At 42.8% G+C, this 22,041-nt stretch overlaps 1 protein-coding gene across 2 annotated transcripts in view; it reads left to right on the forward strand.

The window, feature by feature from the left end:
- Positions 1–22,041, forward strand: part of LOC306994729 (mitogen-activated protein kinase kinase kinase 11) — a 47,570-nt gene that overhangs the window by 2,648 nt on the left and 22,881 nt on the right. The gene's annotated exons all lie outside the window — the stretch shown is intronic.

A 22,041-nucleotide genomic window follows, 5' to 3' on the forward strand; every position in this document is an offset into this window, starting at 1 on the left:
CTCAACCAGTGACCAAGCAATGCTTCAGTGTGTTCAGTGTGTGTGTGAAAAGAGCATTAGCAATTAAAGACAAAACACTTCAGCAGAACATGATCAGCTCAAAGAGTCCCAATCATTTTTGGTCCCAATTTTGTACATTTTAATGCTAGTCTTTGTATGAAGAATATCTGGGTATAATGTGTCTGTTTACTTTATTCTGCTCTCCGCACTTACAGAAATGAACTATAGTGTCCTGCACACACTAGTGGAACAATATCACAAATGATAACTAGTGTCTGGATAATGTTAGTTTAGACTGTATCGCTGAGTTGGGTTGAGTTGGGTCGAGTGCTGCCGTTGGGTCGAGTGCTGCCGTTGGGTCGAGTGCTGCCGTTGGGTCGAGTGCTGCCGTTGGGTCGAGTGCTGCCGTTGGGTCGAGTGCTGCCATTGGGTCGAGTGCTGTCGTTGGGTCGAGTGCTGTCCTTGGGTCGAGTGCTGTCGTTGGGTCGAGTGCTTGGGTCAAGTGCTGTCGTTGGGTCGAGTGCTTGGGTCGAGTCCTGCCGTTGGGTTGAGTGCTGTCGTTGGGTCGAGTGCTTGGGTCAAGTGCTGTCGTTGGGTCGAGTGCTGCCATGCTGCCGTTGGGTTGAGTGCTACCGTTGGGCCATTGGGTCGAGTGCTGCCATGCTGCCGTTGGGTCGAGTGCTGCCGTTGGGCCATTGGGTCGAGTGCTGCCATGCTGCCGTTGGGTCGAGTGCTGCCGTTGGGTCGAGTGCTGCCATGCTGCCGTTGGGTTGAGTGCTACCGTTGGGCCATTGGGTCGAGTGCTGCCATGCTGCCGTTGGGTCGAGTGCTGCCGTTGGGCCATTGGGTCGAGTGCTGCCATGCTGCCGTTGGGTCGAGTGCTGCCGTTGGGTCGAGTGCTGCCATGCTGCCGTTGGGTCGAGTGCTGCCATGCTGCCGTTGGTTCGAGTGCTTGGGTCAAGTGCTGTCGTTGGGTCGAGTGCTGCCTTTGGGACGTTGGGCCATTGGGTCGAGTGCTGCCATGCTGCCGTTGGGTCGAGTGCTGCCGTTGGGTCGTTGGGCCGTTGGGTCGAGTGCTGCCATGCTGCTGTTGGGTCGAGTGCTGCCGTTGGGTCGAGTGCTGCCGTTGGGTCGAGTGCTGCCGTTGGGTCGTTGGGCCGTTGGGTCGAGTGCTGCCATGCTGCCGTTTGGGTCGAGTGCTGCCATGCTGCCGTTTGGGTCGAGTGCTGCCGTTGGGTTGAGTGCTGCCGTTGGGTTGAGTGCTGCCGTTGGGTTGAGTGCTGCCGTTGGGTTGAGTGCTGCCGTTGGGTCGTTGGGCCGTTGGGTCGAGTGCTGCCGTTGGGTCGAGTGCTGCCGTTGGGTCGAGTGCTGCCGTTGGGTCGAGTGCTGCCGTTGGGTCGAGTGCTGCCGTTGGGTCGAGTGCTGCCGTTGGGTCGAGTGCTGCCGTTGGGTCGAGTGCTGCCGTTGGGTCGAGTGCTGCCGTTGGGTCGAGTGCTGCCGTTGGGCTGTTGGGTCGAGTGCTGCCATTGGGTCGAGTCCTGCCGTTGGGTCGAATCCTGCCGTTGGGTCGAGTCCTGCCGTTGGGTCGAGTGCTGCCGTTGGGCTGTTGGGTCGAGTGCTGCCATTGGGTCGAGTCCTGCCGTTGGGTCGAATCCTGCCGTTGGGTCGAGTCCTGCCGTTGGGTCGAGTCCTGTCGTTGGGTCGAGTCCTGTCGTTGGGTCGAGTGCTGCCGTTGGGTCGAGTGCTGCCGTTGGGTCGAGTGCTGCCGTTGGGTCAAAAGCTGCCGTCGGGTCGAGTGCTGCCGTCGGGTCGAGTGCTGCCGTCGGGTCGAGTGCTGCCGTCGGGTCGAGTGCTGCCGTTGGGTCGAATCCTGCCGTTGGGTCGAGTCCTGCCGTTGGGTCGAGTCCTGTCGTTGGGTCGAGTGCTGCCGTTGGGTCGAGTGCTGCCGTTGGGTCGAGTGCTGCCGTCGGGTCGAGTGCTGCCGTCGGGTCGAGTGCTGCCGTCGGGTCGAGTGCTGCCGTCGGGTCGAGTGCTGCCGTCGGGTCGAGTGCTGCCGTCGGGTCGAGTGCTGCCGTCGGGTCGAGTGCTGCCGTCGGGTCGAGTGCTGCCGTCGGGTCGAGTGCTGCCGTCGGGTCGAGTGCTGCCGTCGGGTCGAGTCCTGCCGTCGGGTCGAGTGCTGCCGTCGGGTCGAGTCCTGCCGTCGGGTCGAGTCCTGCCGTCGGGTCGAGTGCTGCCGTTGGGTCGAGTGCTGCCGTTGGGTCGAGTGCTGCCGTTGGGTCGAGTGCTGCCGTTGGGTCGAGTGCTGCAGTTGGGTCGAGTGCTGCCGTTGGGTCGAGTGCTGCCGTTGGGTCGAGTGCTGCCGTTGGGTCGAGTCCTGCCGTTGGGTCGAGTGCATCAGTTTCCAGCAGAGTTTCCTTCATAATACCAGTTATGAGGAGGAGCCCCTAAACGGACATGGACAATTATATTTCAATGCTTTTGCGTTCACTCATCAGAAGTAGTGCATTCCTCTGAGAAATAGGGCTGGGCGATATATTACTGTTTGCAATAGCCTACATTTCAAACTTGTAATCGATTTGAATTATTATAGTGTGATGTTTTTCAGTACAGATGCACTATTTAAACATGATCTGCACTTTTACAGAAGAAACCTATATATGCAGCTTTTCCACTTCTGCAAGGGCTGGTATTTGGATTTGTGCTGTTTGTTAATTATTTTATGTAATTGGTATATTATAAGAGCCTATTTGACGATGGGTACGTTTACTTTAGATCAGTGTTTGTGTTTCTCTCAAGAATGATTCCATCACTTGTAGCCAAAAACAGTGGTGAATATTTATATCGTCATTGATATCGTTATCGCAATAAAGAGTCCATATCGCCCATCCCTACTTAGAAACATTGCATTTTATTGAAATGCAATTTCCCCTTCCATATCCTATTATTTCCATCACAAAATATTTTGCGAGGGAATGCAAAAGCATTGAAATATAATCTCATATTAGTTTATAAAAGTTTCTCGGGGAACATAAAATATTTGCATGTACTCGCAAAAGTACTGGAATATAGTTCTACCCGTCCAGCAAGCGCAGAGTTTCTCGGAGGAACGCAACACTTTTGCAAAAGAAAGCATTAAAGGTTGTGTAGGTAACAATTGTCTAAAGAACTTTTTTTCAAATTGGCTTAAACTGTCTTTATATACCAATACATAATTAAAATGTAAGTACTTTGAAAAAGAGAGTATAAAAATTGAGTGACTATAGTGTATTTAATCTTCAAAAAACACAGCTCATTAATTCTATTCGGGACGAAACAAGTGATTGGCTTGCGCGACAGTCACTCTCCGTCGCCATGACTACCGCCGCTATTACTGGCTCTGCCCACGTGCACGCAGTCGTGCACCCGTGTTTAGGTGGGAGTGAATGGAATTAATGAGCTGTGTTTATTGAAGAATAAATACACGAGTCAATCAGTTTTTTATAATCTCTATTTCAGAGTACTTGCATTTTAATTATGTATTGGTATATAAAGACAGTTTAAACAAATTTGAATAAAAGTTTTTTTAGACAATTCTGACCTACCCTACCTTTAAAACAAAAATTTTCCTCCCATCTCGTTTCCCTTCAGGGGCTCCGTACAGTTCTGCCAGAATGAGTCTCAAATATGGTCCATTCCTGGGTTCAGCTGCTGGTGTTGTTGTGTTTTGTTTGGGATTATTATCAGGCCCACATGGAATCTCAGCCCGCAGAACTCGGGAAAATCTCCACAGGTTTCCGCAGAATCGTAACGCCCATCATTTGCAGACTTCTACATACTCAATGCATGTGCGTCTGGTTTGCTATTGTGTTTAACTTGATTGTGCATTCCTCTAGGAGTAACACTGTAGTCATTTCAACTCTATTTAAATCCAAGAATTCCAATGATTCCGTCTGGGCCTAGATAGTATTTATTTGGGTTGTTTGGTTGAGCTCCAGGACTCTGAGAGAATCGCCCGTTTCGGGGGGAAGAGGATATTCCCATGGCATGTATCACACACTTGTGAAGGGAATGTTGTTGGCCTGGATATCAAATGACACACACACACACACACACACACACACACACACACACACACACACTTTGCCAACTCGATAAGAAGACCTCACACGGGTCAAGGATCATATTAGGACGCAGACATGTAGTACTGAGCTGGACTTTGTGTTTGTTTTGCTGATTATATTGTACCATGTTTATTTCTCATGTATGAACCTATGAAATCGACAGATACTCCCATACTTCCATCCCTTAAATCAGCTTTGAACATGTAAAAGTAAAATCTGATTTACATTAGTAAATATATTATGCTTAAACTCATCCGATCACAATATAGAGTCAGAAATATGAATGTTTACACAGTGCATTTAAAAAAACGAGTATTTGTAGTCTTCCTTCCTCAGTTATTCTTTCTTTTTTCCCTCTCTCTCTTACACGTCTGTTTCGTTATTGTCCTCCCACGTATATCCCATGATCCTTCACTTCCCTACAGAGTCAGGCGAGAGCGTGTCCATTGGGCTGGAAACCACCTCAGTTGCGTAAAACAAACTTTAATGCCGGCTTGCAGGACAATTCCCTCGCTGTAGTTCTCGAATCTTATCTCTCCTCTCTCTCTCCCTCTCACTCTCCTCTCATTCTCTCCCATCTCTCTCCCCTCTCTCTCCTCTCTCCTCCCACCTCCCCCCCCCCTCTCTCTCTCTCTCTCTCTCTCTCTCTCACTCTCTCATCTCCTGTTGTTTTTTAATTCTTTCCGATCTCTTTGTCCCAGACCTGCCCTGACTTGTCTCTCGAGCTCCGTCGTTCCAGATCGCAGCATCCTGTGTTTTTCTTTCTTCTTCTCGTCTGTTTCTCTTTTTCCCCCAGCTAACTTCATTTTTTGCTTCCTACTCAGTTTCTAAAGACAGCCTCCCTCTGTTACTGTTGCTGAGTGTCTACGGGCCGTTGTTCAGGTCACTGCCATGCCTGGAGTTTCTTCAGCATTTAATCAGTAGTTTAGTGTGAAGAGTTACATATTTCAACAGAATATTTATGTAAAGAGTTTATTATGCTTAAATCAGAGGTTTAAATGAGAATATATTCACTATTTCACCTCTAGATTAATGTGAAGTAGGCTATTTAATTCTGTATTCAGTAGTTTAATGTGAAGAGATTCTGTATTTCAGTAGTTTTAATGTGAAGAGATTCTGTATTCATTAGTTTAATGTGAAGATATTCTGTATTCAGTCTAGTTTTAATGTGAAGATATTCTGTATTCAGTAGTTTAATGTGAAGAGATTCTGTATTCAGTAGTTTAATGTGAAGAGATTCTGTATTCAGTAGTTTAATCTGAAGATATTCTGTATTCAGTATAGTTTAATGTGAAGATATTCTGTATTCAGTAGTTTAATGTGAAGAGATTCTGTATTCAGTAAGTTTAATGTGAAGAGATTCTGTATTCAGTAGTTTAATCTGAAGATATTCTGTATTCATTAGTTTAATGTGAGAATTTGATCAGTATTTAAGAGATTCTGTATTCAGTAGTTTAATGTGAAGAGATTCTGTATTCAGTAGTTTAATCTGAAGATATTCTGTATTCAGTAGTTTAATGTGAAGATATTCTGTAGTCAGTAGTTTAATGTGAAGAGATTCAGGTGTTCAAGTAGTTTAATGTGAAGATATCTGTACTTCAGTAGTTTAATGTGAAGATATTCTGTATTCAGTAGTTTAATGCGAAGAGATTCTGTATTCAGTAGTTTAATGTGAAGAGATTCTGTATTCAGTAGTTTAATGTGAAGAGATTCTGTGTTCAGTAGTTTAATGTGAAGATATTCTGTATTCAGTAGTTTAATGTGAAGATATTCTGTATTCAGTAGTTTAATGTGAAGATATTCTGTATTCAGTAGTTTAATGTGAAGATATTCTGTATTCAGTAGTTTAATGTGAAGATATTCTGTATTCAGTAGTTTAATGCGAAGAGATTCTGTATTCAGTAGTTTAATGTGAAGAGATTCTGTATTCAGTAGTTTAATGTGAAGAGATTCAGTGTCCAGTAGTTTAATGTGAAGATATTCTGTATTCATTAGTTTAATGTGAAGAGATTCAGTGTTCAGTAGTTTAATGTGAAGATATTCTGTGTTAAGATATTCTGTATTCAGTACTTTAATGTGAAGAGATTCAGTGTTCAGTAGTTTAATGTGAAGATATTCTGTATTCAGTAGTTTAATGTGAAGATATTCTGTATTCAGTAGTTTAATGCGAAGAGATTCTGTATTCAGTAGTTTAATGTGAAGAGATTCTGTATTCAGTAGTTTAATGTGAAGATATTCTGTATTCAGTAGTTTAATGTGAAGAGATTCAGTGTTCAGTAGTTTAATGTGAAGATATTCTGTATTCATTAGTTTAATGTGAAGATATTCTGTATTCAGTAGTTTAATGTGAAGAGATTCTGTATTCAGTAGTTTAATGTGAAGAGATTCTGTGTTCAGTAGTTTAATGTGAAGAGATTCTGTATTCAGTAGTTTAATGTGAAGAGATTCTGTATTCAGTAGTTTAATGTGAAGAGATTCTGTATTCAGTAGTTTAATCTGAAGATATTCTGTATTCAGTAGTTTAATCTGAAGATATTTGTATTCAGTAGTTTAATGTGAAGAGATTCTGTGTTCAGTAGTTTAATGTGAAGAGATTCTGTATTTAGTAGTTTAATGTGAAGAGATTCTGTGTTCAGTAGTTTAATGTGAAGAGATTCTGTGTTCAGTATTTTAATGTGAAGATATTCTGTGTTCAGTAGTTTAATGTGAAGATATTCTGTATTCAGTAGTTTAATGTGAAGAGATTCTGTATTCAGTAGTTTAATGTGAAGATATTCTGTATTCAGTAGTTTAATGTGAAGATATTCTGTGTTCAGTAGTTTAATGTGAAGAGATTCTGTATTCAGTAGTTTAATGTGAAGAGATTCTGTGTTCAGTAGTTTAATGTGAAGAGATTCTGTATTCAGTAGTTTAATGTGAAGATATTCTGTGTTCAGTAGTTTAATGTGAAGATATTCTGTATTCAGTAGTTTAATGTGAAGAGATTCTGTGTTCAGTAGTTTAATGTGAAGATATTCTGTATTCAGTAGTTTAATGTGAAGAGATTCTGTGTTCAGTAGTTTAATGTGAAGATATTCTGTATTCAGTAGTTTAATCTGAAGATATTCTGTATTCAGTAGTTTAATGTGAAGAGATTCTGTGTTCAGTAGTTTAATGTGAAGAGATTCTGTATTCAGTAGTTTAATGTGAAGAGATTCTGTATTCAGTAGTTTAATGTGAAGATATTCTGTGTTCAGTAGTTTAATGTGAAGATATTCTGTGTTCAGTAGTTTAATGTGAAGATATTCTGTGTTCAGTAGTTTAATGTGAAGATATTCTGTGTTCAGTAGTTTAATGTGAAGAGATTCTGTATTCAGTAGTTTAATGTGAAGAGATTCTGTGTTCAGTAGTTTAATGTGAAGAGATTCTGTGTTCAGTAGTTTAATGTGAAGAGATTCTGTGTTCAGTAGTTTAATGTGAAGATATTCTGTGTTCAGTAGTTTAATGTGAAGAGATTCTGTGTTCAGTAGTTTAATGTGAAGAGATTCTGTGTTCAGTAGTTTAATGTGAAGATATTCTGTGTTCAGTAGTTTAATGTGAAGATATTCTGTGTTCAGTAGTTTAATGTGAAGAGATTCTGTATTCAGTAGTTTAATGTGAAGAGATTCTGTATTCATTAGTTTAATGTGAAGAGATTCTGTATTCAGTAGTTTAATGTGAAGAGATTCTGTGTTCAGTAGTTTAATGTGAAGATATTCTGTATTCAGTAGTTTAATGTGAAGAGATTCTGTATTCATTAGTTTAATCTGAAGAGATTCTCTATTCAGTAGTTTAATGTGAAGAAATTCTGTGTTCAGTAGTTTAATGTGAAGAGATTCTGTGTTCAGTATTTTAATGTGAAGATATTCTGTGTTCAGTAGTTTAATGTGAAGATATTCTGTATTCAGTAGTTTAATGTGAAGAGATTCTGTATTCAGTAGTTTAATGTGAAGAGATTCTGTATTCAGTAGTTTAATGTGAAGATATTCTGTATTCAGTAGTTTAATGTGAAGAGATTCTGTATTCAGTAGTTTAATGTGAAGATATTCTGTATTCAGTAGTTTAATGTGAAGAGATTCTGTATTCAGTAGTTTAATGTGAAGATATTCTGTATTCAGTAGTTTAATGTGAAGAGATTCTGTGTTCAGTAGTTTAATGCGAAGAGATTCTGTATTCAGTAGTTTAATGTGAAGAGATTCTGTGTTCAGTAGTTTAATGTGAAGAGATTCTGTATTCAGTAGTTTAATGTGAAGAGATTCTGTGTTCAGTAGTTTAATGTGAAGATATTCTGTGTTCAGTAGTTTAATGTGAAGATATTCTGTGTTCAGTAGTTTAATGTGAAGATATTCTGTGTTCAGTAGTTTAATGTGAAGAGATTCTGTGTTCAGTAGTTTAATGTGAAGAGATTCTGTGTTCAGTATTTTAATGTGAAGATATTCTGTGTTCAGTAGTTTAATGTGAAGATATTCTGTATTCAGTAGTTTAATGTGAAGAGATTCTGTATTCAGTAGTTTAATGTGAAGATATTCTGTATTCAGTAGTTTAATGTGAAGATATTCTGTGTTCAGTAGTTTAATGTGAAGAGATTCTGTATTCAGTAGTTTAATGTGAAGAGATTCTGTGTTCAGTAGTTTAATGTGAAGAGATTCTGTATTCAGTAGTTTAATGTGAAGATATTCTGTGTTCAGTAGTTTAATGTGAAGATATTCTGTATTCAGTAGTTTAATGTGAAGAGATTCTGTGTTCAGTAGTTTAATGTGAAGATATTCTGTATTCAGTAGTTTAATGTGAAGAGATTCTGTGTTCAGTAGTTTAATGTGAAGATATTCTGTATTCAGTAGTTTAATCTGAAGATATTCTGTATTCAGTAGTTTAATGTGAAGAGATTCTGTGTTCAGTAGTTTAATGTGAAGAGATTCTGTATTCAGTAGTTTAATGTGAAGAGATTCTGTATTCAGTAGTTTAATGTGAAGATATTCTGTGTTCAGTAGTTTAATGTGAAGATATTCTGTGTTCAGTAGTTTAATGTGAAGATATTCTGTGTTCAGTAGTTTAATGTGAAGATATTCTGTGTTCAGTAGTTTAATGTGAAGAGATTCTGTATTCAGTAGTTTAATGTGAAGAGATTCTGTGTTCAGTAGTTTAATGTGAAGAGATTCTGTGTTCAGTAGTTTAATGTGAAGAGATTCTGTGTTCAGTAGTTTAATGTGAAGATATTCTGTGTTCAGTAGTTTAATGTGAAGAGATTCTGTGTTCAGTAGTTTAATGTGAAGAGATTCTGTGTTCAGTAGTTTAATGTGAAGATATTCTGTGTTCAGTAGTTTAATGTGAAGATATTCTGTGTTCAGTAGTTTAATGTGAAGAGATTCTGTATTCAGTAGTTTAATGTGAAGAGATTCTGTATTCATTAGTTTAATGTGAAGAGATTCTGTATTCAGTAGTTTAATGTGAAGAGATTCTGTGTTCAGTAGTTTAATGTGAAGATATTCTGTATTCAGTAGTTTAATGTGAAGAGATTCTGTATTCATTAGTTTAATCTGAAGAGATTCTCTATTCAGTAGTTTAATGTGAAGAAATTCTGTGTTCAGTAGTTTAATGTGAAGAGATTCTGTGTTCAGTATTTTAATGTGAAGATATTCTGTGTTCAGTAGTTTAATGTGAAGATATTCTGTATTCAGTAGTTTAATGTGAAGAGATTCTGTATTCAGTAGTTTAATGTGAAGAGATTCTGTATTCAGTAGTTTAATGTGAAGATATTCTGTATTCAGTAGTTTAATGTGAAGAGATTCTGTATTCAGTAGTTTAATGTGAAGAGATTCTGTGTTCAGTAGTTTAATGTGAAGAGATTCTGTGTTCAGTAGTTTAATGTGAAGATATTCTGTATTCAGTAGTTTAATGTGAAGATATTCTGTGTTCAGTAGTTTAATGTGAAGAGATTCTGTATTCATTAGTTTAATGTGAAGAGATTCTGTATTCAGTAGTTTAATGTGAAGAGATTCTGTATTCAGTAGTTTAATGTGAAGAGATTCTGTGTTCAGTAGTTTAATGTGAAGATATTCTGTGTTCAGTAGTTTAATGTGAAGATATTCTGTGTTCAGTAGTTTAATGTGAAGAGATTCTGTATTCAGTAGTTTAATGTGAAGAGATTCTGTGTTCAGTAGTTTAATGTGAAGAGATTCTGTGTTCAGTAGTTTAATGTGAAGAGATTCTGTATTCAGTAGTTTAATGTGAAGATATTCTGTGTTCAGTAGTTTAATGTGAAGAGATTCTGTATTCATTAGTTTAATGTGAAGAGATTCTGTATTCAGTAGTTTAATGTGAAGAGATTCTGTATTCAGTAGTTTAATGTGAAGAGATTCTGTATTCAGTAGTTTAATGTAAAGATATTCTGTGTTCAGTAGTTTAATGTGAAGATATTCTGTATTCAGTAGTTTAATGTGAAGAGATTCTGTGTTCAGTAGTTTAATGTGAAGATATTCTGTGTTCAGTAGTTTAATGTGAAGATATTCTGTATTCATTAGTTTAATCTGAAGAGATTCTCTATTCAGTAGTTTAATGTGAAGAGATTCTCTATTCAGTAGTTTAATGTGAAGAGATTCTGTATTCATTAGTTGAATGTGAAGATATTCTGTGTTCAGTAGTTTAATGTGAAGATATTCTGTATTCAGTAGTTTAATCTGAAGATATTCTGTATTCAGTAGTTTAATGTGAAGAGATTCTGTATTCAGTAGTTTAATGTGAAGATATTCTGTATTCAGTAGTTTAATGTGAAGAGATTCTGTGTTCAGTAGTTTAATGTGAAGAGATTCTGTGTTCAGTAGTTTAATGTGAAGAGATTCTGTGTTCAGTAGTTTAATGTGAAGATATTCTGTGTTCAGTAGTTTAATGTGAAGAGATTCTGTGTTCAGTAGTTTAATGTGAAGATATTCTGTGTTCAGTAGTTTAATGTGAAGAGATTCTGTATTCAGTAGTTTAATGTGAAGATATTCTGTATTCAGTAGTTTAATGTGAAGATATTCTGTATTCAGTAGTTTAATCTGAAGATATTCTGTATTCAGTAGTTTAATGTGAAGAGATTCTGTATTCAGTAGTTTAATGTGAAGAAATTCTGTATTCAGTAGTTTAATGTGAAGAGATTCTGTGTTCAGTAGTTTAATGTGAAGAGATTCTGTATTCAGTAGTTTAATGTGAAGAGATTCTGTATTCAGTAGTTTAATGTGAAGATATTCTGTGTTCAGTAGTTTAATGTGAAGATATTCTGTGTTCAGTAGTTTAATGTGAAGAGATTCTGTGTTCAGTAGTTTAATGTGAAGATATTCTGTGTTCAGTAGTTTAATGTGAAGAGATTCTGTGTTCAGTAGTTTAATGTGAAGAGATTCTGTATTCAGTAGTTTAATGTGAAGAGATTCTGTATTCATTAGTTTAATGTGAAGAGATTCTGTATTCAGTAGTTTAATGTGAAGAGATTCTGTATTCAGTAGTTTAATGTGAAGAGATTCTGTGTTCAGTAGTTTAATGTGAAGAGATTCTGTATTCAGTAGTTTAATCTGAAGAGATTCTGTATTCAGTAGTTTAATGTGAAGAGATTCTGTGTTCAGTAGTTTAATGTGAAGAGATTCTGTGTTCAGTAGTTTAATGTGAAGATATTCTGTGTTCAGTAGTTTAATGTGAAGAGATTCTGTGTTCAGTAGTTTAATGTGAAGAGATTCTGTATTCAGTAGTTTAATGTGAAGAGATTCTGTATTCATTAGTTTAATGTGAAGAGATTCTGTGTTCAGTAGTTTAATGTGAAGAGATTCTGTATTCAGTAGTTTAATGTGAAGAGATTCTGTATTCAGTAGTTTAATGTGAAGATATTCTGTGTTCAGTAGTTTAATGTGAAGAGATTCTGTGTTCAGTAGTTTAATGTGAAGAGATTCTGTGTTCAGTAGTTTAATGTGAAGAGATTCTGTATTCATTAGTTTAATGTGAAGAGATTCTGTATTCATTAGTTTAATGTGAAGAGATTCTGTATTCAGTAGTTTAATGTGAAGAGATTCTGTGTTCAGTAGTTTAATGTGAAGAGATTCTCTATTCAGTAGTTTAATGTGAAGAGATTCTGTATTCAGTAGTTTAATGTGAAGAGATTCTCTATTCAGTAGTTGAATGTGAAGAGATTCTGTGTTCAGTACTTTAATGTGAAGATATTCTGTGTTCAGTAGTTTAATGTGAAGAGATTCTGTATTCAGTAGTTTAATGTGAAGAGATTCTGTGTTCAGTAGTTTAATGTGAAGAGATTCTGTATTCAGTAGTTTAATGTGAAGATATTCTGTGTTCAGTAGTTTAATGTGAAGATATTCTGTGTTCAGTAGTTTAATGTGAAGATATTCTGTGTTCAGTAGTTTAATGTGAAGATATTCTGTGTTCAGTAGTTTAATGTGAAGAGATTCTGTATTCAGTAGTTTAATGTGAAGATATTCTGTGTTCAGTAGTTTAATCTGAAGATATTCTGTGTTCAGTAGTTTAATGTGAAGATATTCTGTGTTCAGTAGTTTAATGTGAAGAGATTCTGTGTTCAGTAGTTTAATGTGAAGAGATTCTTTATTCAGTCTTGCATGTAAACATGGCTCAGCGCCATCTACATTCCAGAGTCTCTGTGTGTCCTAGGTTCCCCAGGTGTGTGTCCTGAGTTACCCAGGTGTGTGTCCTGAGTTACCCAGGTGTGTGTCCTGAGTTCCCCAGGTGTGTGTCCTGAGTTCCCCAGGTGTGTGTCCTGGGTTCCCCAGGTGTGTGTCCTGAGTTCCCCAGGTGTGTGTCCTGAGTTCCCCAGGTGTGTGTCCTGAGTTCCCCAGGTGTGTGTCCTGAGTTCCCCAGGTGTGTGTCCTGAGTTCCCCAGGTGTGTGTCCTGAGTTCCCCAGGTGTGTGTCCTGAGTTCCCCAGGTGTGTGTCCTGAGTTCCCCAGGTGTGTGTCCTGAGTTCCCCAGGTGTGTGTCCTGAGTTCCCCAGGTGTGTGTCCTGAGTTCCCCAGGTGTGTGTCCTGAGTTCCCCAGGTGAACACATTCACACACACACACACACACACTTTAAATTGAATCTCTTCTTTATGTATGATTCATCTCTGATCTGCTGTTCTTTGCGCATGAATCTGACTCAGGAACCGTTTGAGAGTGAAACACTTTGAGGCGTTTGATTGGTCTGTTGAGCTTCTTACTCAGCCAATGGCAGGACTTTGGGGGCAGGACTTGGAACGATGAATGAAAGCTCAGTCGTGGCGCGTGGAGGACAGAAATGCTATGAGTGACTTTCAAAGCAGAGAACAAATGTCGTTCAAACCAGTATGGTGTAGTTTATGACTTTGTGTAGTTTTTAATGTCATGCATAATTAAGTTAGTCTGAGTGCAGCCATTTTTCCCCCCTTATGTTTAGTTTTGGAACAAAAGGACACTTTTAGACAACCTTGACCAAATATAACATTATTTGGATAGATTTGACCCTGCTAAAAATAAGTTAATGAAAAGATGATTTTGGGCTTTAAAATGTACTGGTGATACTATTATAGTTTGTAGTTAAATATTTTTGATAAGCTTAATTTAGTTTTTTCCGGTAATTGTTTTTTCCATATTTACTAGTTGTTGTTTTTTAATAGAGAGAGAGAGAGAGAGAGAGAGAGAGAGAGAGAGAGAGAGAGAGAGAGAGAGAGAGAGAGAGAGAGAGAGAGAGAGAGAGAGAGAGAGAGAGAGAGAGAGAGAGAGAGAGAGAGAGAGAGAGAGAGAGAGAGAGAGAAGCCTCTCTTTATTTTAGAAAGGCTCATCTGGAGATGAGCAGGAGATTTTGTGTGTGTGTGTGTGTGTGTGTGCGTGTGTGTGTGTGTGTGCGTGTGCGTGTGTGTGCGTGTGTGTGTGTGCGTGTGTGTGCGTGTGTGTGTGTGTGTAGGTATGCATGCGCATGAATCGTTCACAACAAGATCTAGATCATCTAGTAATACTAGTGTGTGTGTGTGTGTGTGTTTTCTGCCCTCTTGACATATTCATTCCAGAGTGCCACTGTCTTTGGGAAAAATCTGAACTCCCGGTGAATGCTGGGAAATATTTTCTAAGGCTGTAAAGGGGAATCCCGTGCAAAGCTCATACCTGCACACACACACACGCACACACACACACACACACACACACACACACACACACACACACACACACACACACACACACACACACACACACACACACACACACACACACACACACACACTAGTATTACTAGATGATCTAGATCTTGTTGTGAACGATTCATGCGGATGTCTAATTGTTTAACAAAGTTTTGACCTGGTAATGTTTAATCACACTGAAGCGTCAGTCTTCTCCGCAGGATCTCCCATCATTCAGTGCGCTTAAGCTCCGCCCCTTTAAGCCCTCGCTCATCTGCATAGACACATCTGGCTCATCTGGCACACAGAATCAAGCCCCGCCCCACATTCCTGTTCTCTGTGATGTGCGCCGCGATATGGAAGAGCGCTTCATAACTGTATGAAACATAACTAATATCATAATCTAAACACAACTAGATTATGTCGAGCCGTTAAATCAGCTGCTAGTCTTCCTGTGGTGTGGTCAGGGGTCAGAGGTCAGGGGTCAGGGGTCACACCAGTGCTGGTTACTCTTCAGCCGCTCAGTTAATCAGTGAGTGATTTCAGGGATCCTGAACTTGAGTTGGACTTGCTTTCTCTTACAACAGAGCGTCCGGTGGTTATAGAACCAGTGTCGTTGCCGGGGTGTTGCTATGAGTGGTTGCCATGGTGTTTTGGGTGGTTGCTAGGTGGTTTCTGACGGTCTCATCTGACTGATAGACTGATTGTGTTACGCTGAGGGATTTTCCCTCAGAAGAACGAGCCTTTGTCTCTGTGCAACATACAGACAGTCTGGCAGCCTACACACACACACACACACACACACACACACACACACACACACACACACACACAGATGTGTGTAAGAAGGTTAGCCGGTTGATTAGCTGTAGACGAGAGGAATCCTGATCTTCAGCAGAGGTGCATTGTGGGAGCGAGTGAACAAGGCCACCTCTCATACGGTAAGCAAACACAGCCGGTCGCCATGGTTACCATCTGCCTGTCGCCGCGGCGTCCAGCGTGTGCTGAAGACGGTCACATTCCTTCAGAACGCGGGCGTAATTATAGCGGAGAGACCCGCGTGTGCAGTGAAGCTCACACACACACACACACACACACACACACACACACACACACACACACTGCGGAAACACACCTCACATCGGCACTAACAGTATATAACAGACAAAGTTACTGAATAAATCATCGTTTGAGTGAATCGTTTGAGTGAATCGTTTGAGTGAATCATTTGAGTGAATGATTCGAGTGAATGATTCAGTGACTCGCTGACACCTACTGGCGGCTTTATTAAGGATCTTTTAATTTTTAATATAATATCAGTATTCGTGAGTGAGCAGAGTAGTGTGTGTGAGCAGGAGCAGAGCAGTGTGTGTGAGCAGAGCAGTGTGTGTGAGCAGAGCAGTGTGTGTGAGCAGAGCAGTGTGTGTGAGCAGGAGCAGAGCAGTGTGTGTGAGCAGAGCAGTGTGTGTGAGCAGAGCAGTGTGTGTGAGCAGAGCAGTGTGTGTGAGCAGAGTAGTGTGTGTGAGCAGAGCAGTGTGTGTGAGCAGAGGAGTGTGTGTGAGCAGAGTAGTGTGTGTGAGCAGGAGCAGAGCAGTGTGTGTGAGCAGAGCAGTGTGTGTGAGCAGAGCAGTGTGTGTGAGCAGAGCAGTGTGTGTGAGCAGAGCAGTGTGTGTGAGCAGAGGAGTGTGTGTGAGCAGAGTAGTGTGTGTGAGCAGGAGCAGAGCAGTGTGTGTGAGCAGAGCAGTGTGTGTGAGCAGAGCAGTGTGTGTGAGCAGAGCAGTGTGTGTGAGCAGAGCAGTGTGTGTGAGCAGAGCAGTGTGTGTGAGCAGAGCAGTGTGTGTGAGCAGAGCAGTGTGTGTGAGCAGAGCAGTGTGTGTGAGCAGAGCAGTGTGTGTGAGCAGAGCAGTGTGTGTGAGCAGAGCAGTGTGTGTGAGCAGAGGAGTGTGTGTGAGCAGAGCAGTGTGTGTGAGCAGAGGAGTGTGTGTGAGCAGAGCAGTGTGTGTGAGCAGAGGAGTGTGTGTGAGCAGAGCAGTGTGTGTGAGCAGAGCAGTGTGTGTGAGCAGAGGAGTGTGTGTGAGCAGAGCAGTGTGTGTGAGCAGAGCAGTGTGTGTAAGCAGAGGAGTGTGTGTGAGCAGAGCAGTGTGTGTGAGCAGAGCAGTGTGTGTGAGCAGAGCAGTGTGTGTGAGCAGAGCAGTGTGTGTGAGCAGAGCAGTGTGTGTGAGCAGAGGAGTGTGTGTGAGCAGAGGAGTGTGTGTGAGCAGAGCAGTGTGTGTGAGCAGAGCAGTGTGTGTGAGCAGAGCAGTGTGTGTGAGCAGAGGAGTGTGTGTGAGCAGAGCAGTGTGTGTGAGCAGAGGAGTGTGTGTGAGCAGAGCAGTGTGTGTGAGCAGAGGAGTGTGTGTGAGCAGAGGAGTGTGTGTGAGCAGAGCAGTGTGTGTGAGCAGAGCAGTGTGTGTGAGCAGAGCAGTGTGTGTGAGCAGAGGAGTGTGTGTGAGAAGAGGAGTGTGTGTGAGCAGAGGAGTGTGTGTGAGCAGAGCAGTGTGTGTGAGCAGAGCAGTGTGTGTGAGCAGAGGAGTGTGTGTGAGAAGAGGAGTGTGTGTGAGCAGAGCAGTGTGTGTGAGCAGAGCAGTGTGTGTGAGCAGAGGAGTGTGTGTGAGCAGAGCAGTGTGTGTGAGCAGAGCAGTGTGTGTGAGCAGAGCAGTGTGTGTGAGAAGAGGAGTGTGTGTGAGAAGAGGAGTGTGTGTGAGCAGAGCAGTGTGTGTGAGCAGAGCAGTGTGTGTGAGCAGAGGAGTGTGTGTGAGCAGAGCAGTGTGTGTGAGCAGAGGAGTGTGTGTGAGCAGAGGAGTGTGTGTGAGCAGAGCAGTGTGTGTGAGCAGAGCAGTGTGTGTGAGCAGAGCAGTGTGTGTGAGCAGAGCAGTGTGTGTGAGCAGAGGAGTGTGTGTGAGCAGAGCAGTGTGTGTGAGCAGAGGAGTGTGTGTGAGCAGAGCAGTGTGTGTGAGCAGAGGAGTGTGTGTGAGCAGAGCAGTGTGTGTGAGCAGAGCAGTGTGTGTGAGCAGAGCAGTGTGTGTGAGCAGAGCAGTGTGTGTGAGCAGAGGAGTGTGTGTGAGAAGAGGAGTGTGTGTGAGCAGAGCAGTGTGTTTGAGCAGAGCAGTGTGTTTGAGCAGAGCAGTGTGTGTGAGCAGAGCAGTGTGTGTGAGCAGAGCAGTGTGTGTGAGCAGAGCAGTGTGTGTGAGCAGAGGAGTGTGTGTGAGAAGAGGAGTGTGTGTGAGCAGAGCAGTGTGTGTGAGCAGAGGAGTGTGTGTGAGAAGAGGAGTGTGTGTGAGCAGAGCAGTGTGTTTGAGCAGAGCAGTGTGTGTGAGCAGAGGAGTGTGTGTGAGCAGAGCAGTGTGTCTGAACTGTATCTCTGATAGAAGAATCTGTGTGTGAACGCGTGTGTATTTGTGTGAAGAAAACTGATTATGATTCTGTCTCCCGTCTCGTTTTATTTAGAATCGCCGATTTCATTTACATCACTTCCTGTAGCGGGACGTCAGCAACGGAAACAAGCGTTACTGAGAGAGAGAGTGTGTGTGTGTGTGTCTGTGTGCGTGTGTGTGTGTGTGTGTTTGTGTGTGCGTGCACGCACTCAGTCACTGGCAGAGAGACAGCAGCAGTGTGTGTTTGTGCGAGTGTGAGAGAGAGAGAGAGAGAGAGAGAGAGAGTGTGTGTGTGTGTGTGTGTGTGTGTGTGTGTGTGTGTGTGTGTGTGTGTGTGTGTGTGTGTGTGTGTGTGTGTGTGTGTGTGTGTGTGTGTGCGGTCGTTTGCTGGCAGAGAGAAAGACGGATTCTTTTTGTTGGATGTTTGAAGGCGAGTTTCACTTCTTCATATTCTGAAACTTTGTTTCACATTTCCTTCACTGTCCAGAAAACTGCAGTGTGTGTGTGTGTGTGTGTGTGTGTGTGTCAAAATATTTACAGCAGCACAAACGGGCCAGTTTAGGGCCTGCTGACTGTGTGTGAAAGTGTTAAAGTGTCTTTTTCCAGGCACAAAATAGTCTCTCTTCTGCAGCCAATTGCAAAAGTTTTAACGTCTCTCTCACACACACACACACACTGTGTTAAATATTAAAATTCGAAAATTTTGTGAGTGATTGAGTGAGTGTGCGATTGAGTGAGTGTGCGATTGAGTGAGTGTGCGATTGAGTGAGTGTGCGATTGAGTGAGTGTGCGATTGAGTGAGCGATTGAGTGAGTGTGCGATTGAGCGAGTGTGCGATTGAGTGAGTGAGTGATTGAGTGTGCGATTGAGTGAGTGTGCGATTGAGTGAGTGTGCGATTGAGCGAGTGTGCGATTGAGTGAGTGAGTGATTGAGTGTGCGATTGAGTGAGTGTGCGATTGAGTGAGTGTGCGATTGAGTGAGCGATTGAGTGAGTGAGTGAGCGATTGAGTGAGTGAGTGTGCGATTGAGTGAGTGTGCGATTGAGTGAGTGAGTGTGCGATTGAGTGAGTGTGCGATTGAGTGAGTGAGTGAGCGATTGAGTGAGTGAGTGAGCGAATGAGTGAGTGAGTGAGCGAATGAGTGAGTGTGCGATTGAGCGAGTGTGCGATTGAGCGAGTGTGCGATTGAGCGAGTGTGCGATTGAGCGAGTGTGCGATTGAGCGAGTGTGAGATTGAGTGAGTGAGTGAGCGATTGAGTGAGTGTGCGATTGAGTGATTGAGTGAGTGTACGATTGAGTGAGTGAGCGATTGAGTGAGTGTGCGATTGAGTGATTGAGCGAGTGTGCGATTGAGCGATTGAGCGAGTGTGCGATTGAGCGAGTGTGAGATTGAGTGATTGAGTGAGTGTACGATTGAGTGAGTGAGCGATTGAGTGAGTGAGCGATTGAGTGAGTGTGCGATTGAGCGAGTGTGCGATTGAGTGAGTGAGTGAGTGATTGAGTGTGCGATTGAGTGAGTGTGCGATTGAGTGAGTGTGCGATTGAGTGAGCGATTGAGTGAGTGAGTGAGCGATTGAGTGAGTGAGTGTGCGATTGAGTGAGTGTGCGATTGAGTGAGTGAGTGTGCGATTGAGTGAGTGTGCGATTGAGTGAGTGAGTGAGCGAATGAGTGAGTGAGTGAGCGAATGAGTGAGTGTGCGATTGAGCGAGTGTGCGATTGAGCGAGTGTGCGATTGAGCGAGTGTGCGATTGAGCGATTGAGCGAGTGTGCGATTGAGCGAGTGTGAGATTGAGTGATTGAGTGAGTGTACGATTGAGTGAGTGAGCGATTGAGTGAGTGAGCGATTGAGTGAGCGATTGAGTGAGTGAGTGTGCGATTGAGTGAGTGTGCGATTGAGTGAGTGAGTGATTGAGTGATTGAGTGATTGAGTGAGTGTACGATTGAGTGAGCGATTGAGTGAGTGAGCGATTGAGTGAGTGAGCGATTGAGTGAGCGATTGAGTGAGTGTGCGATTGAGTGAGCGATTGAGTGAGTGTGCGATTGAGTGAGTGTGCGATTGAGTGAGTGTGCGATTGAGTGAGTGTGCGATTGAGTGAGCGATTGAGTGAGCGATTGAGTGAGTGAGTGTGCGATTGAGTGAGTGTGCGATTGAGTTAGTGTGCGATTGAGTGAGTGTGCGATTGAGTGAGCGATTGAGTGAGCGATTGAGTGAGTGAGTGTGCGATTGAGTGAGTGTGCGATTGAGTGAGTGTGCGATTGAGTGAGTGTGCGATTGAGTGAGTGTGCGATTGAGTGAGTGTGCGATTGAGTGAGCGATTGAGTGAGCGATTGAGTGAGTGAGTGTGCGATTGAGTGAGTGTGCGATTGAGTTAGTGTGCGATTGAGTGAGTGTGCGATTGAGTGAGTGTGCGATTGAGTGAGCGATTGAGTGAGTGAGTGTGCGATTGAGTGAGTGTGCGATTGAGTGAGTGTGCGATTAAGTGAGTGTGCGATTGAGTGAGTGTGCGATTGAGTGAGTGAGTGAGCGATTGAGTGAGTGAGTGAGCGAATGAGTGAGTGTGCAGTGTGCGATTGAGCGAGTGTGCGATTAAGCGAGTGTGCGATTGAGCGAGTGTGCGATTGAGTGATTGAGTGAGTGAGTGAGTGATTGAGTGATTGAGTGAGTGAGTGAGTGAGTGAGTGAGTGAGTGATTGAGTGTGCGATTGAGTGAGTGTGCGATTGAGTGAGTGTGCGATTGAGCGAGTGTGCGATTGAGCGAGTGTGCGATTGAGTGATTGAGTGAGTGAGTGAGTGATTGAGTGATTGAGTGATTGAGTGAGTGTGCGATTGAGTGAGTGCGATTGAGTTAGTGAGTGTGCGATTGAGTGAGTTAGTGTACGATTGAGTGAGTGTGTGATTGAGTGAGTGTGCGATTGAGTGAGTGAGTGAGCGATTGAGTGAGTGAGTGAGCGAATGAGTGAGTGTGCGATTGAGCGAGTGTGCGATTGAGCGAGTGTGCGATTGAGCGAGTGTGCGATTGAGCGAGTGTGCGATTGAGCGAGTGTGCGATTGAGCAAGTGTTCGATTGAGTGAGTGAGCGATTGAGTGATTGAGTGATTGAGTGAGTGAGTGAGTGAGTGAGTGTGCGATTGAGTGAGTGAGTGATTGAGTGTGCGATTGATTGAGTGTGCGATTGAGTGAGTGTGCGATTGAGTGAGTGTGCGATTGAGTTAGTGAGTGTGCGATTGAGTTAGTGAGTGTGCGATTGAGTGAGTGTGTGATTGAGTGAGCGATTGAGTGAGTGTGTGATTGAGTGTGCGATTGAGTGTGTGCGATTGAGTTAGTGTGCGATTGAGTGAGTTAGTGTGCGATTGAGTGAGTGAGTGTGCGATTGAGTGAGTTAGTGTGCGATTGAGTGAGTGTGCGATTGAGCGAGTGTGCGATTGAGCGAGTGTGCGATTGAGCGAGTGTGCGATTGAGTGAGTGAGCGATTGAGTGATTGAGTGAGTGAGTGAGTGAGTGAGTGAGTGTGTGCGATTGAGTTAGTGTGCGATTGAGTGAGTTAGTGTGCGATTGAGTGAGTGAGTGTGCGAGTGAGTGAGCGATTGAGCGAGTGTGCGATTGAGCGAGTGTGCGATTGAGCGAGTGTGCGATTGAGCGAGTGTGCGATTGAGTGAGTGAGCGATTGAGTGATTGAGTGATTGAGTGAGTGAGTGAGTGAGTGAGTGTGCGATTGAGTGAGTGAGTGATTGAGTGTGCGATTGAGTGAGTGTGCGATTGAGTGAGTGTGCGATTGAGTGAGTGTGCGATTGAGTTAGTGAGTGTGCGATTGAGTTAGTGAGTGTGCGATTGAGTGAGTGTGTGATTGAGTGAGCGATTGAGTGAGTGTGTGATTGAGTGTGCGATTGAGTGAGTTAGTGTGCGATTGAGTTAGTGTGCGATTGAGTGAGTTAGTGTGCGATTGAGTGAGTGAGTGTGCGATTGAGTGAGTTAGTGTGCGATTGAGTGAGTGTGCGATTGAGTGAGTGAGTGTGCGATTGAGTGAGTGTGCGATTGAGTGAGTGAGTGTGTGATTGAGTGAGTGTGCGATTGAGTGAGTTAGTGTGCGATTGAGTGAGTGTGCGATTGAGTGAGTGAGTGTGCGATTGAGTGAGTGAGTGTGCGATTGAGTGAGTGTGCGATTGAGTGAGTGTGTGATTGAGTGAGTGAGTGAGCGATTGAGTGAGTGAGTGAGTGAGTGAGTAAGTGTGCGATTGAGTGAGTGTGTGATTGATTGAGTGAGTGAGCGATTGAGTGTGCGATTGAGTGAGTGAGTGAGTGATTGAGTGATTGATTGAGTGAGTGATTGAGTGAGTGAGTGAGTGAGTGAGTGAGTGTGCGATTGAGTGAGTGAGTGAGTGAGTGAG

This window comes from Phoxinus phoxinus (genome assembly GCF_949152265.1).
Source record: "Phoxinus phoxinus genome assembly, chromosome: 2".
Lineage (NCBI taxonomy): Eukaryota > Metazoa > Chordata > Actinopteri > Cypriniformes > Leuciscidae > Phoxinus > Phoxinus phoxinus.